This window comes from Periplaneta americana, chromosome 3 (genome assembly GCF_040183065.1).
Source record: "Periplaneta americana isolate PAMFEO1 chromosome 3, P.americana_PAMFEO1_priV1, whole genome shotgun sequence".
Classification (NCBI taxonomy): Eukaryota; Metazoa; Arthropoda; class Insecta; order Blattodea; family Blattidae; genus Periplaneta; species Periplaneta americana.
The window spans coordinates 167,597,804-167,610,956 of record NC_091119.1 but is presented as its reverse complement, the minus strand read 5'-3'; the positions used below and the strand labels follow the sequence as shown (position 1 = coordinate 167,610,956).

Below are 13,153 nucleotides of genomic sequence, written 5' to 3'. Positions count from 1 at the left end.
ATTCATTTAAACATACGTAGCATAAACAGAAATTTCCTGGAATTATGTGCATTATTACAAAGCTTCACTCATGATTTTGACATTATCATTTTAACGGAAACTTGGTTATGTCACGATTTTGGCTATGATATTAATGGATACAATAAATTGGTAAAAGTTAATAAATACAATAAATGCGATGGAATAGTAATATACTTTAAAAATAGCATTTATATTAGTGTAATAGAAGCTGAAATTGAGCACTGTAATTCACTTCATTTTAAGATTAAGCTTGATAAGAGTGAAATTTTTTTCACCGCCATTTATAGATCCCCTAAAAACAATAAAAATGATTTCATAGACAATTTAGAGCAGTATTTATCCAATTTAGAAGGTTGTCGCAACCATATTATTGTTGGAGACATAAACATAGACATATTAGAAAATAGTATAGATTTAATTGGCAGTAAATATATGAATGTTCTCCATGAATATGGGTTTGTAAATTATTTAAATGCCATCACTAGGCCTTCAATAATTTCTGGCACATGCATCGACCATATATTTCTAAAAACTCAAAATAATTATAGCTTCATACCTGGCGTTCTATCTAGTGCTATTACCGATCATTATATTGTTTTTAGTTTATTAAAAATGTCTAACAATGAATACAATTCCAGGCCGTCTGTTACTCTCTCATCACAAAATATGCAACAAATTAATTATCCTGATTTGATTACAGATTTTCTAAAAGAAACCTGGGAATCGGTCTATAATTGTAATGATGCCAATGCCTGGTTTCAATTTTCTACAATTTAATCATAAAGTATATAGATAAACATACTATTATAAACAGTAATCAGAAAATTTCTAATAAATCCAGAAAATAAAACCCTGGATCACGGCCGGCATTATTAATTCTATTCATACAAGAGACAAACTTGCTTTAAAAGTTAAAAAGAATCCAAATAACGTACAACTAAAAATTATTACAGAGCATATAGAAATATTTTAACTCTTATCATTCGAAAAATGAAAATTAAATATTATGAATCCAAATTTTATAGATACAAAAATGAACCTAAAAAATTCTGGCAAGTTATAAATGAAGCTACAGATGTAAATGTACAAAATAAACAGCCAATTAAGGAGTTAAAAAAACTATAAGGGTGAAATATTAAATTGCAGAAAAGAGATTGCAAACGAATTTAATAATTATTTTTCAGAGATAGGACACAAAGTTACTTCTAACATTAATAAGTCAAATTTTAACTCTTCTCTACAAAATGAGACACAAGATAAACATTTAGCTTCCTCCATGTTTCTTTTCCCTGTAACTGAAGATGAAATTATTATTTTGGTTAAGAAATTAGAAAATAATGTTGCTCCTGGTATAGATGGAATGAAGAATAATACTTTCAAAAATTATTGTCAAATATATATTAAAACCCATGGTTCATATTTTTAACTTATGTTTTGTGCAAGGTATATTCCCAGATGTTTTGAAATGTGCCATAGTAATTCCAATATACAAGTCTGGAGATAAAAATAATTTAAATAACTATAGACCTGTATCTTTACTTCCAACATTTTCCAAATTGCTTGAAAAATGTTTAAAGAATAGATTAATAAATTATTTAGAAAAACATAAAATCCTCTCTAAAAATCAGTTTGGTTTCCGCAATAATATTTCTACTGATGATGCTCTTATTAATGTTACTGGAAAAATTATCAATGAACTAGATATCGGAAACAAATGTTTGGGTATTTTTTTGGATCTACGGAAAGCTTTTGACACTATCAATCATAATTTACTTTTGGACAAACTACATACTATTGGAGTTAGAAGTATAGTTTTAAAATTATTCCAATCATATTTTAGTAACAGAAGGCAAATGACCAAAATTGAAGATCAATTTAGTGAATACAAATATATTGATAAGTATAGGTGTACCGTAAGGAACAATTTTGGGACCTATTTTATTTCTAATATATGTTAATGATCTGCTAAATATAAATTTAGAAAAATTTAATGGATCTGTATATTCATATGCGGATGATACAGTAGTTATTTTCAGTGTTTTTTCTTGGCAGGAAGCACATAGAAATGCTAATATAGGTGCTAACATTGTTAAAAAATGGCTTAATTCCAACTTCCTTTCTTTAAATATATCCAAATCAACTTTAGTTCCTTTTTCGTTAACAGCTGCCAGTGTTCAAAATTTAAAATTTAGCGATGAATATAGACTAATAATACACAGTGAAAATTGTTTAGATCCCAAAAGTTGTAAATGTCCACCTTTGAAAGAAGCCACGTATGTCAAATATCTGGGTATCATTATTGATCAGAATTTAAAATGGCCTCATCACATTACTTATCTTTGTAAGAGGCTTCGTAAAACAATTTATAAATTCGTTAATCTTCGATACTACTTACCTATTAGAGTTCTACGAAATGTTTATTTGGCCATTATTGAGTCTATCATTCAGTATGGTATAATTGTTTGGGGTGGAAGTACAAAAATTAATCTTAGTCCGTTAAATTTACTACAAAAACGAATAATTAAAATTTGTTTGAAGAAACGTTTCGATTATCCAACTAAATTAATTTATTCTGAATTTAATGTATTTAATATTGAACAAATTTATAAGTATACGCTGTTAAAATTTTATCATAAAAATCGTAATAAGTTTGTATTACAGACACACAATTATGACACAAGACGAAATATTAATTCAACATTAGTAGAACCTAAATGTCTCACATCTGCTGGTCTAAAGCATAGCATAAATTTTGGCCCTCGGTTGTACAATGCTTTAACTAAATTACACCCAGAACTTCTAACATGTAACCCACTAACATATAACAAGAAAATTAGAAACGTGTTAATATCTTCAATTTGATTAAATAAATTTATAGCATATGTGTATGAATTATTCAACCTATATTATATTTGTATTCTATAATTTTGAAATATATATTAGTCCTACTTTTCACGTGCGATATTATTCTTCTCTAGTGTTAATATTATATTATATAATTCCATTGCCGCTATAATTATGTTTTATTTCCTATTTTATTTTACTTATTTTTTTATTATTATTATTTTTTATTTTAATATTATATCTGAACTGTGACCGAGCACGAGCGCTGCTCATTCGGTCTGAAATTTTGTTAATACTACTATATCTTCTTTTTTTATATTGCTTGTATTATTTTATTTCTATTTCTCTTGTTTCTTTTGTAATTATATTCTTTATTCTGTATATTTAAATTTAAATAAAAATTAAAAAAAAAACATTTGAACCTCGGAACAGTAAATGAATATAAGAGAAAGATAGGAGAAAAGTCAAAGAACAAATAGGACAAATAATTCAATGTGATTAAGGAACAAATAGAGAATAGCAAATGAAATGTAGGAGAAATACTGAAGGAGAATTTGACCAAATAACAAAAAAGGTACATAGTGTAATTGGGAGTATTTGTGTAGACGTGTACTGCAAATAATGTGTTATTGTAATAATATGTTAATGGTGGCACCGGATACAGAAATGTGAGGTACACCATTACATGTAAAGAAGTGCTGTGACAATTTTTTTTTTATTTTATTGGGTTATTTTACGACGCTGTATCAACATCTAGGTTATTTAGCGTCTGAATGATATGAAGGTGATAATGCCGGTGAAATGAGTCCGGGGTCCAGCACCGAAAGTTACCCAGCATTTGCTCGTATTGGGTTAAGGGAAAACCCCGGAAAAAACATCAACCAGGTAACTTGCCCGATCGGGATTCGAACCCGGGCCAGCTGGTTTCGCAGCCAGACGCGCTGACCGTTTCTCCACAGGTGTGGACTGCTGTGACAAAATATATCATATCATATCATATCATATCATATCATATCATATCATATCATATCATATCATATATCATATCATATCATTACCTTAATTTCAATGCAGAGATTACACATAATTATAGACATTTCCTGAGAAAAAAAGGATAATTCATCATAGTAAAGCAGTAAACCCGTAGGGAAAGCCACTCTACAATGTGCGGGAGATGTAACTGGTGTTCGTGTTTTGTATGACAGCACTGTTGCGTTCTACAGAAGAATTCTTTGTTCTTGCAATGGTTTCTTGTCTCTAAGCCGTAGTAATATCACGTCCAACCGCCTACAGGTTTCTAGTAATGAGACGTGCCTTTCTTTTTGTTCCCTTATTGTTATAATCTGTTAAAACAAATGAGCAGACGACTTTGGTATAATGAAACTGTTAAAAACTACGTGCCCATGCGACTCGTTATCCACTCTTCGCCGAACTAGTATTCAACTTTTAACGATGCGTCTGCAACCCTGGTATTCAACAGAATCATCACTGAAGCGAGACATTGGAAATCACTGAGCGGGGTAATTCACACCCCTCTGAACTGTCTCTGTGAGTCACAAACATCAGATGCCAATTGCAGTCATCTCTTTATTCGTCCATGCGTCCTGATTTCTATATCGGATATTACTTAACTTCTGAACATTTATCGACTCCATTTACAATACATTTCATACATTCATCCTTTCATGTATTTCATTCAAACGTTGTTGTTTCATTTCCATCATTCGTTCGTTTTTACTTCGCTTCACTAAATCGTTTATTTCATTTCATTCGCTTATTAATTATATTTTCCCCCTTATGTATTAATTCACTACATTTTCATTTATCTCACTTCATTCATTTGTTGTTTGCGATTTCACTTCATTTATTTTTCGTTCGTAATTTCAATTCTTGCTGATCTCGTTTATTACTTTTCTCCATTCATTCTTCATTTCTTATTTCACTTCATTTTTCGTTTGTCATTTTATTTCATTCATTATTATTTTGTTATTTAAAGTCATTTATTTTTTTTATTATAGATTTATTAATTTGTCATACAGAATAATATCTGTATTATTGAGAATTAATGTTTCAGGAGAAAAATTCGCTTCGGCACCGGGGATCGAACCCGGGCCCTTGGTTCTACGTACCAAGCGCTCTGACCACTGAGCTACGCCGAATTCAATCCACAGCACCGGACCGAATTCTCCTCCTTCAATGTTTCCCTTTATGGCCTGACTCCATGTTAGGCATATATGTTGACGTATATGTCCAATGTCAACTGCCATTCGATCCGGTGCTGTGGATTGAATTCGGCGTAGCTCAGTGATCAGAGCGCTTGGTACGTAGAACCAAGGACCCGGGTTCGATCCCCGGTGCCGGAGCCAATTTTTCTCCTCAATCATTAATTGTCAATAATACAGATATTATTCTGTATGACAAATTAATAAATCTATAATATTTTCATAGCTAGCAATGCATAGATTTGTACAGATTACTGTGCACGTAACTGCGGAATCCCGGCCAAATAAGTCACTCAGCTGAGTGCTCTCCTAGTATAATGACAGTTGACATTGGACTATATGTCAACATATATGCCTAACAGTCCACATCTGTGGAGTAACGGTCAGAGCGTCTGGCCGCGAAACCAGGTGGCCCGGGTTCGATTCCCGGTCGGGGCAAGTTACCTGGTTGAGGTTTTTCCGGGGTTTTTCCTCAACCCAATATGAGCAAATGCTGGGTAATTTTCGGTGATGGACCCTGGACTCATTTCACCGGCATTATCACCTTCATATTATTCAGACGCTAAATAACCTGAGATGTTGATAAAGCGTCGTAAAATAACCTAGGAAAATAAAATAAATATATGCCTAACATGGAGTCAGACCATAAAGGACAACATTGAAGGAGGAGAATTCGATCCGGTGCTGTGGATTGAATTCGGCTCAGTGGTCAGAGCGCTTGGTACGTAGAACCAAGGACTCGGGTTCGATCCCCGGCGCCGGAGCGAATTTTCCTCCTAAAACATTAATTCATTCATTTTTTGTTTGCTATTTCACCTAATTCAATCCTTATTTGTTATTTCATTTAATTTATTTTTTCGTTGTTATTTCATTTCTTACATTTTTCGCTTGTTATTTCATTTTATTCATTTTCATTCGTTACTTCATTTCATTCTTTCACTTTTCGTTTATTATTTCACTTCAATTTTCGTTTGTTATTTCACTTCACCTATTTTCGCTTGTCATTTCCTTGTATTCATGTTTGATTCGTTACTTCACTTTATTCATCCACTTTTCGTTTATTATTTCACTTCGTCTTGAAACACTCACAAGCAGTCTTTACGTCAACGACGCGACATATACAACATTGTCGTGCGGGTTTTCTGCTTTGCGGGCGCTGTTAGTCTCGCTTTCTCGATCGTTGTTCATCTCTACTCTACTAGGAAGACCAGTTTCGAGATGGCGAGACCAATTTTGATGGAGACGGAACAGATCGAAAAGTCTAAACCTTGAAGGAAATAATGATAGATAGATGGATTTATTGAGTAATACTATACATACAAATTTTATATTATCATAATTTTGTCTAAAATCCAATGCACGGGTCTTCTGACCGTACGTGCTTTGTATCCAAGACAAGTCCTCCTTTGTAGGTTCCCCCCCACCTATGATTACATTCAACTACTCTCTAAAATAAAACATATTAAAAATGGAAATGGCACAATAAAACACATTATATAATATATCCTAACCTAAAAGACCTAAAAGTGTACAGTTAGGTGGATACTATTATCCCTTCCTCAGTTCGCGTCGGAAACTTCGACAGCTGCAGCTCTAATCTTTCTCGCTTTCAAGAGGAACAATCCAGTCTTTTGTTCCCATTCTCTATTCCCCATGAGGTCAATACATGCAAGCGAACTCCTACTCTGAATTAGCATCGAGGGTGGTAGATATTTTCTCCCTACATGTTCCAATTCGACACACAGTAATACAATATGCTTATAGGAATCCTTATCTTTGCAAAGCGGATGAAGACGCTCTCCTTCTTCGTTGACAATTTTATTACCCTTCCATGCCCCCAAGCTTAGCCACGCTAAACCTGCTCTGCTGTCTTTGTTACAAGAATTTATGTAGTCACACCTCCCCCAGTTAAGCACGAGATCTGATTGTAAATGTAGTGAGGACTTTTCCGAACATTGGAGCTCACTCTCTTGCCTCTCGATATCAAACGCATCTTCACATTACGCCATACATTCCTCCCGTTATTCTCCCCTTTCTCCCACACCCATCCTACTCCTATATGATGCAGCCCTCTCTGCAGTTTATAAACCCACCCCTTTTCCCAGCCCTCTCTTTGTTGAACTTTGTAGCAAATCGACCGTAGAAGCGACTGATCCCGAAATATAATTTTTAACCAGTAGGAAATAATGATGATAATGATGAAATTGAAGTCATTAACCCATTTTCAGTTTCCTTCTTGTATCTTAGCTTTTCAAAGATATCCTACTAATACATGTTTAATGGAACTAGTAATAGTGAAAGATCGCAGCGAGTTCAGACGAGTTTTTAAAAGTTAGATTCTAAAAGAGATCATACAGTCCAAATGTGCATATGATGATAATGATAGTAACTTTTAGGTCGTTAAAGTAGACAGCACATGATTTAACTGCATCCCAGAACAGATCCCATATAAATACTCAGGACATCTCGTTTCGTGCACATAAGATGCGAATATGTACATAAGAGATATCAGGGGCATTAACGCCGTGTGACTCCAGAGCTAGTACTTTATGAGTCTTAACGATGGCAGCATATCTCGTGTAAAAGAAAATTTAAGAAGAGCATAAGCTTCCTTTTCGATTCTCTGTATACTGTACACGCGCTTCATTGGAAACGCGAACTAATACCAAGAGCTTACAATAAAAGCCGTTTGGATCACACAGCATGTTTGAATAGGTACGCATTTTATTTCATCGATGGGTTTATTATTATATTATAAGCTGCTTATATGATAATACTCCTAACGTAGGAAATATATTTTGAATGTTTGTTGATTTTGCGTTATTTATTTTCGAAGTAAGTTATGAATATGTAAAAAAAAAATAATAGCTTAATCCAGAAGTTTGTGACCGAGAGTGTATGTTTATGGATTTGGTTTACAACGCATTGACCTCCCCCCTGCGGCCTCTGTATTGGAGAACTGTTTCATGTGCAATCCACAAAGTGATGCATATATATGTGCTTTATTAATCATTCGGCACTCCACCAACTGCAGGAAAAAGTGAAACATGTCTCATAAAGCACAGTTGATTTTGTCGAAAAAAGTTAATGCTTTTTCATTCATAATTACACACTTTTAAGATTTGCGTATCATTAATGATAGGGTAAAGGTTGGTAATACTGTGATACGAATAATATTGTGATAGTTCTTTTTGAGAATTTATTACAATTTACTGAGCGAGAGGAAGATCGGTTTTTTGCGTCAACGTATTATGGGAATGTTCGTGGACAAGTTTCTGCACAAAACTGGACCTGGCAAATCAAACTTTCAGGTATAACTCCCTGTAAAGTTGATTTGAATAATTTCGAGGGAAAAAGTGTTCCGGGGTCGGGTATCGAACCCGGGACCTTTGGTTTAACGTACCAACGCTCTACCAACTGAGCTACCCGGGAACTCTACCAGACACCGGTCCAATTTTTCCCTCTATATCCACAGACCTCAAAGTGGGCCGACAACCGTCAAGCAACCAACATTGAGTGCACACTAACTCTGTGTGACTTAAATTGTGGTTTTCTGTTAGCGAACAGTGACGTGTATTATGGAAATCAAGCTTTCAGGTATAACTCCCTGTAAAGTTGATTTGAATAATTTCGAGGGAAAAATTCTCCCTGTAAAGTTGATTTGAATAATTTCGAGGGAAAAATTGTTCTGGGGCCGGGTATCGAACCCGGGACCTTTGGTTTAACGTACCAACGCTCTACCAACTGAGCTACCCGGGAACTCTACCAGACACCGATCCAATTTTTCCGTCTATGTCCACATACCTCAAAGTGGGCCGACAACCGTCAAGCAACCAACATTGAGTGCACACTAACTCTGTGTGACTTAAATTGTGGTTTTCTGTTAGCGAACAGTGACGTGTATTATGGAAATCAAGCTTTCAGGTATAACTCCCTGTAAAGTTGATTTGAATAATTTCGAGGGAAAAATTGTTCTGGGGCCGGGTATCGAACCCGGGACCTTTTGGTTTAACGTACCAACGCTCTACCAACTGAGCTACCCGGGAACTACCAGACACCGATCCAATTTTTCCCTCTATATCCACAGACCTCAAAGTGGGCTGACAACAGACAAGCAACCAACAATGAGTGCACACTAACTCTGTGTGACTTAGGCCGGGTGCACACAGAATCAGACGCGACGCGACGCGACGCGGCGCGGCGCGACGCTATGTTTTGCTTTACAACGCCTCGCGACAGTTTAAAACTGTCTGCTCGCGACAACTGATTTGTTGGCTGTGTGGGTTTGGAAAACTGGCCTAGGCTAGAAAATGGCGTCAATAATAGAGGACTGTCTATATGAAAAATTCTATTGTAGTTGCTTATTATTTCCTAAGGACGCAAGCTCCTAAAAATCTATACGATTGAAAGAGTCTTAAAATTAAAACGTCATTTTTTATGTTATGACCAGACATCGGATTCTAGGGCAAATGCCTATTTTGTTTCTTTAGGAGAAAAGTAAAAATAATTATTAATATTTGTGTTTCATGGAAATTGAAAGGTATTCAAAGAGTTTTATAGTGCCCTAAAATGCCCTAAACCGGTTATTAGAGCCTAATTTGTTAATATTCGCCTAAAAATGCCTAACTCACTGTAAAGTTTCGCATTTTACTCTTACTTTTTATAATTTATACATGCATTCACTGCGAAATTTAAGGCATTTAAAAAGTGGAAAGTTTGCTTCACACCGGCCATGAAACCATTGATAAAGGAAACAAAATGTTTTGAATCTCACGACACTCGCAATAGATTTCACCGAATTTAACATGTTTGGAGGCATAAATGCCGACAAAGAACCAACCTTAGTTTTGAAGCAGGCAACAATCACAACATGTGCTGCTACCGATTCAGAGATATACTATACTATAAAAATGACTGTTTTCGGTCTGAAACCGATTAGCTGTACTGCCCTTCAGAGTGTCATAAAATCACAATTTTTGGAGAAAGAGTGTTTTTGAAATATTTATGAAAAGTCGTAAAACTGCGAATTAGTAGGGTAAACCGTTACAAAATATTTAAAAGAATGGCCCTCCTAGTGTTAACACTACCAGGAAATGCAACAATAAGTGGAACTTTGTATTTTTGTCCAATTGAATCTCAATAACAACGGTTCATTTGAATGCTCGTTAACAGTTGCTCTTTCCCTCACCTTATTTGTGTTGAGAAGTTTTGAGCGGTAGGACGTTTTCCTGTGAAGTTTAACGCGATAATGCCGAAAAATAAAAATGCAAAATCTACATTGATCCGGCAATGGCTAACAGAATATTCAGAATTCACTTATGATGGAAAAATAATATTCTGCAAGATTTGTAGCAAACAGGTATGTAACGATAGTTGAAATATATAAATTCTATTAATTTTAATGAGTAGGCCTATAATATTTATACATTGACTGAGCTATCCTGAGGTATAATTCCTTTTAAGACCACTACACTTTAACCTTTTAAATTCCGATAGTTAAAGTATTTGCAGGTCATTAAAATTTTGATTGTTCGAACCCACTAACTTTGTGATAGAAATACGGCAATACAACAATTAGGATTTTATTTTAATTCAGTTTACTTTACATTTTTAGATTTCGCAAGAAAAGAAGTGCCACCTAAAGCAGCATGTGCAAGGAGCGGCTCATAAGGCTAAAGCTCAGCAGAAAAATCAACTGCAACAAACTTTACTAACACAGCCTACTTCATCCAATCTCAGCAGCAATTTCTATGCTGATTTAACCAGAGCGTTTGTTGCTGCTAACATTCCCTGGAATGCAATTGAAAATCCGGTTTTAAGACAGTTTTTACAAAAATACTGCAAACAAAATATCCCATCTGAGTCGACCCTAAGAAAAAATTACTTAGAATATACAATGAAACTTTAGCTTCCATTCGGGAGGATATAGGTGATTCTTACATATGGGTCTCTGTGGATGAAACCTCAGATCCTATGAATAGGTATATAGCAAATATGGTAGTAGGAAAACTTAGTCCTGATGGACCTTCGATTCCACACCTCGTATGTGTTAAGGAACTTTCGAAAGTGAATAGCCAAGCCATTGCTTATTTTGTAAATAAAGGCCTATAGTCTTTATACTCAGGTAATATAGACGATTCTAAAGTTCTGTTGTTTTGTACTGATGCTGCCTCATACATGGTTGCTGCAGCTCCACTTCTTAAAACATTTTATCCTAACCTCACGCATGTAACCTGTCTAGCACATGTCCTTCACAGGGTTTCTGAAACAATCCGGAATGAATTTCCTCTTGTCAATTCGTTTATTTCTAACACAAAAAAATGTTTTTGTCAAGCCCCATCCAGGATTTCAATATTCAGAGAGAACTTTCCAGATATCCCACTCCCACCTCAGCCGGTTGTTACACGATGGGGAACCTGGATTCAGTCAGTGGTGTATTATTCTAAGTAGCTATTTTAAAGAAGTGGTCACAGTTATTGATAAATTACCTGAAACTGATAGTGCAGCGTGTGTGAAAGCAGTGAAAGATTGTCTGAATGACTCACGAGTGAAAAACGATATTGCCTACATAACATCAAACTCTTCTTTCATACCTGCAAGCATTGAACAATTAGAACGTGAAAAACAATCTCTTTGTAGCCAAACAGCAATAGTAAAGGAAGCTCAAGTGAACATACATTCTGCTGAACATACATACAAACTGGGAAAAAAGTTAAAAATAAGTGGGACAACGTATTAAATAAGAACGTAGGATTTTCATTGTTGGAAAAAGTATCAAGAGTGATATCGGGGGAAAGTGTAAATGTTCCAGTAAGTATTGATGTTTCTATTGTACCTAATTAAAAATTTGCGCCTCTCACATCAGTTTCGGTTGAAAGAAGTTTTTCTGCTTTCAAAATGATTCTCAGTGACAAAAGGCAAAGGTTAACTGTGGAGAATTTAGAAAAAATTCTGGTGGTGTACTGTGCAGATAATTATAATAAAGTCTGAGCATGGAACTGAATTTCAATAACTTAAAATGAGTATTCTTGATATCAATAATCATTATTTCATTAGTTTCAATATATTAAATTTGTTCAGCTCTGTTTATAAATATAATATAGTATTCTTTTTTAATGTTTAAACATACTTTTTGTGCGTATTTTAGTGTATAACTAAAAATTTCAGTGAAAGAAATAAGTATGATACCTTGATATGCCTAAAATGCCTATTTTCATTAAAATAGAGCCTAATTTTTACAAATTTTGAGCTTATTTTAGGCGCCTAAAACTGCAATTTTAGTGCCTAAAAATCCGATGTCTAGTTATGACTACTTCACGACTCACAGTAAAGAAAAATAATATATTAAATCAATAATGAGTGATAGTTTAGAGCAGAGAATTAGGCTTACTACAAATTACAGTGGTCGTCAGTCATTTTGCGCCAGACATAAAACTAACAAATTCTTAATAATTTAGACCTCCTGAATTAAAAAATAACAAGCAAAATGTTCCATCACTTCGGGTTTTCGAGATGCACAATATAATTAAATTTTTATGCATTTAATTTAAAAATCACCGTATTTCGTGTGTAACTATTTTGTTTTACAAATGTGAAGACCCATTATGTGAAAACAAATGTAGTATATGTAGGGCACCATGATAGAAGCACTTGTAGAAAGGGAAATTATTTTATTGCCCTTCTACGAGTCTATTTGGAGGGAGTGAAACAGGTTCGCGGTATAAATTCACTTGAGTTTACCTGATTTTACTTGAGATGTGCATTTCTTACACAGTGAGCTTAATTAGATTACTGTAGTTTATATCTTGCAATATATCACCATGTCAAATCCACTTCTAGAAGCGGAAATTGTTTTATTGTCCTTTTCGGTTCCATTTGGAGGGGAAGAAACAGGTTCGCCGTATGAAAACGCTTCAGTTTACCAGGATATTTCTGTGGTGTTAGTATTCTGTGTAGGACGTGTAGGCTATTTCTTTAAATGTGCTTTAATGATAATATTCAAAGTATGAATGGTTTATTTGTGCGGATTTGAAGGTTGTAGCAATGCTTTTTGGAATGCAATTAGG

The 13,153-nt window shown here is 34.6% G+C and overlaps 1 protein-coding gene and 1 non-coding gene across 2 annotated transcripts in view; one reads left to right on the top strand and one right to left on the bottom strand.

Annotated features, from left to right (window-relative positions):
- The window catches only part of Neto (Neuropilin and tolloid-like), a 1,086,331-nt gene that overhangs the window by 471,136 nt on the left and 602,042 nt on the right, over positions 1-13,153 (top strand). The gene's annotated exons all lie outside the window — the stretch shown is intronic.
- TRNAT-CGU (transfer RNA threonine (anticodon CGU)) lies at positions 4,952-5,024 on the bottom strand. Its single transcript has one exon. It is a non-coding gene; the product is annotated as a tRNA-Thr (tRNA).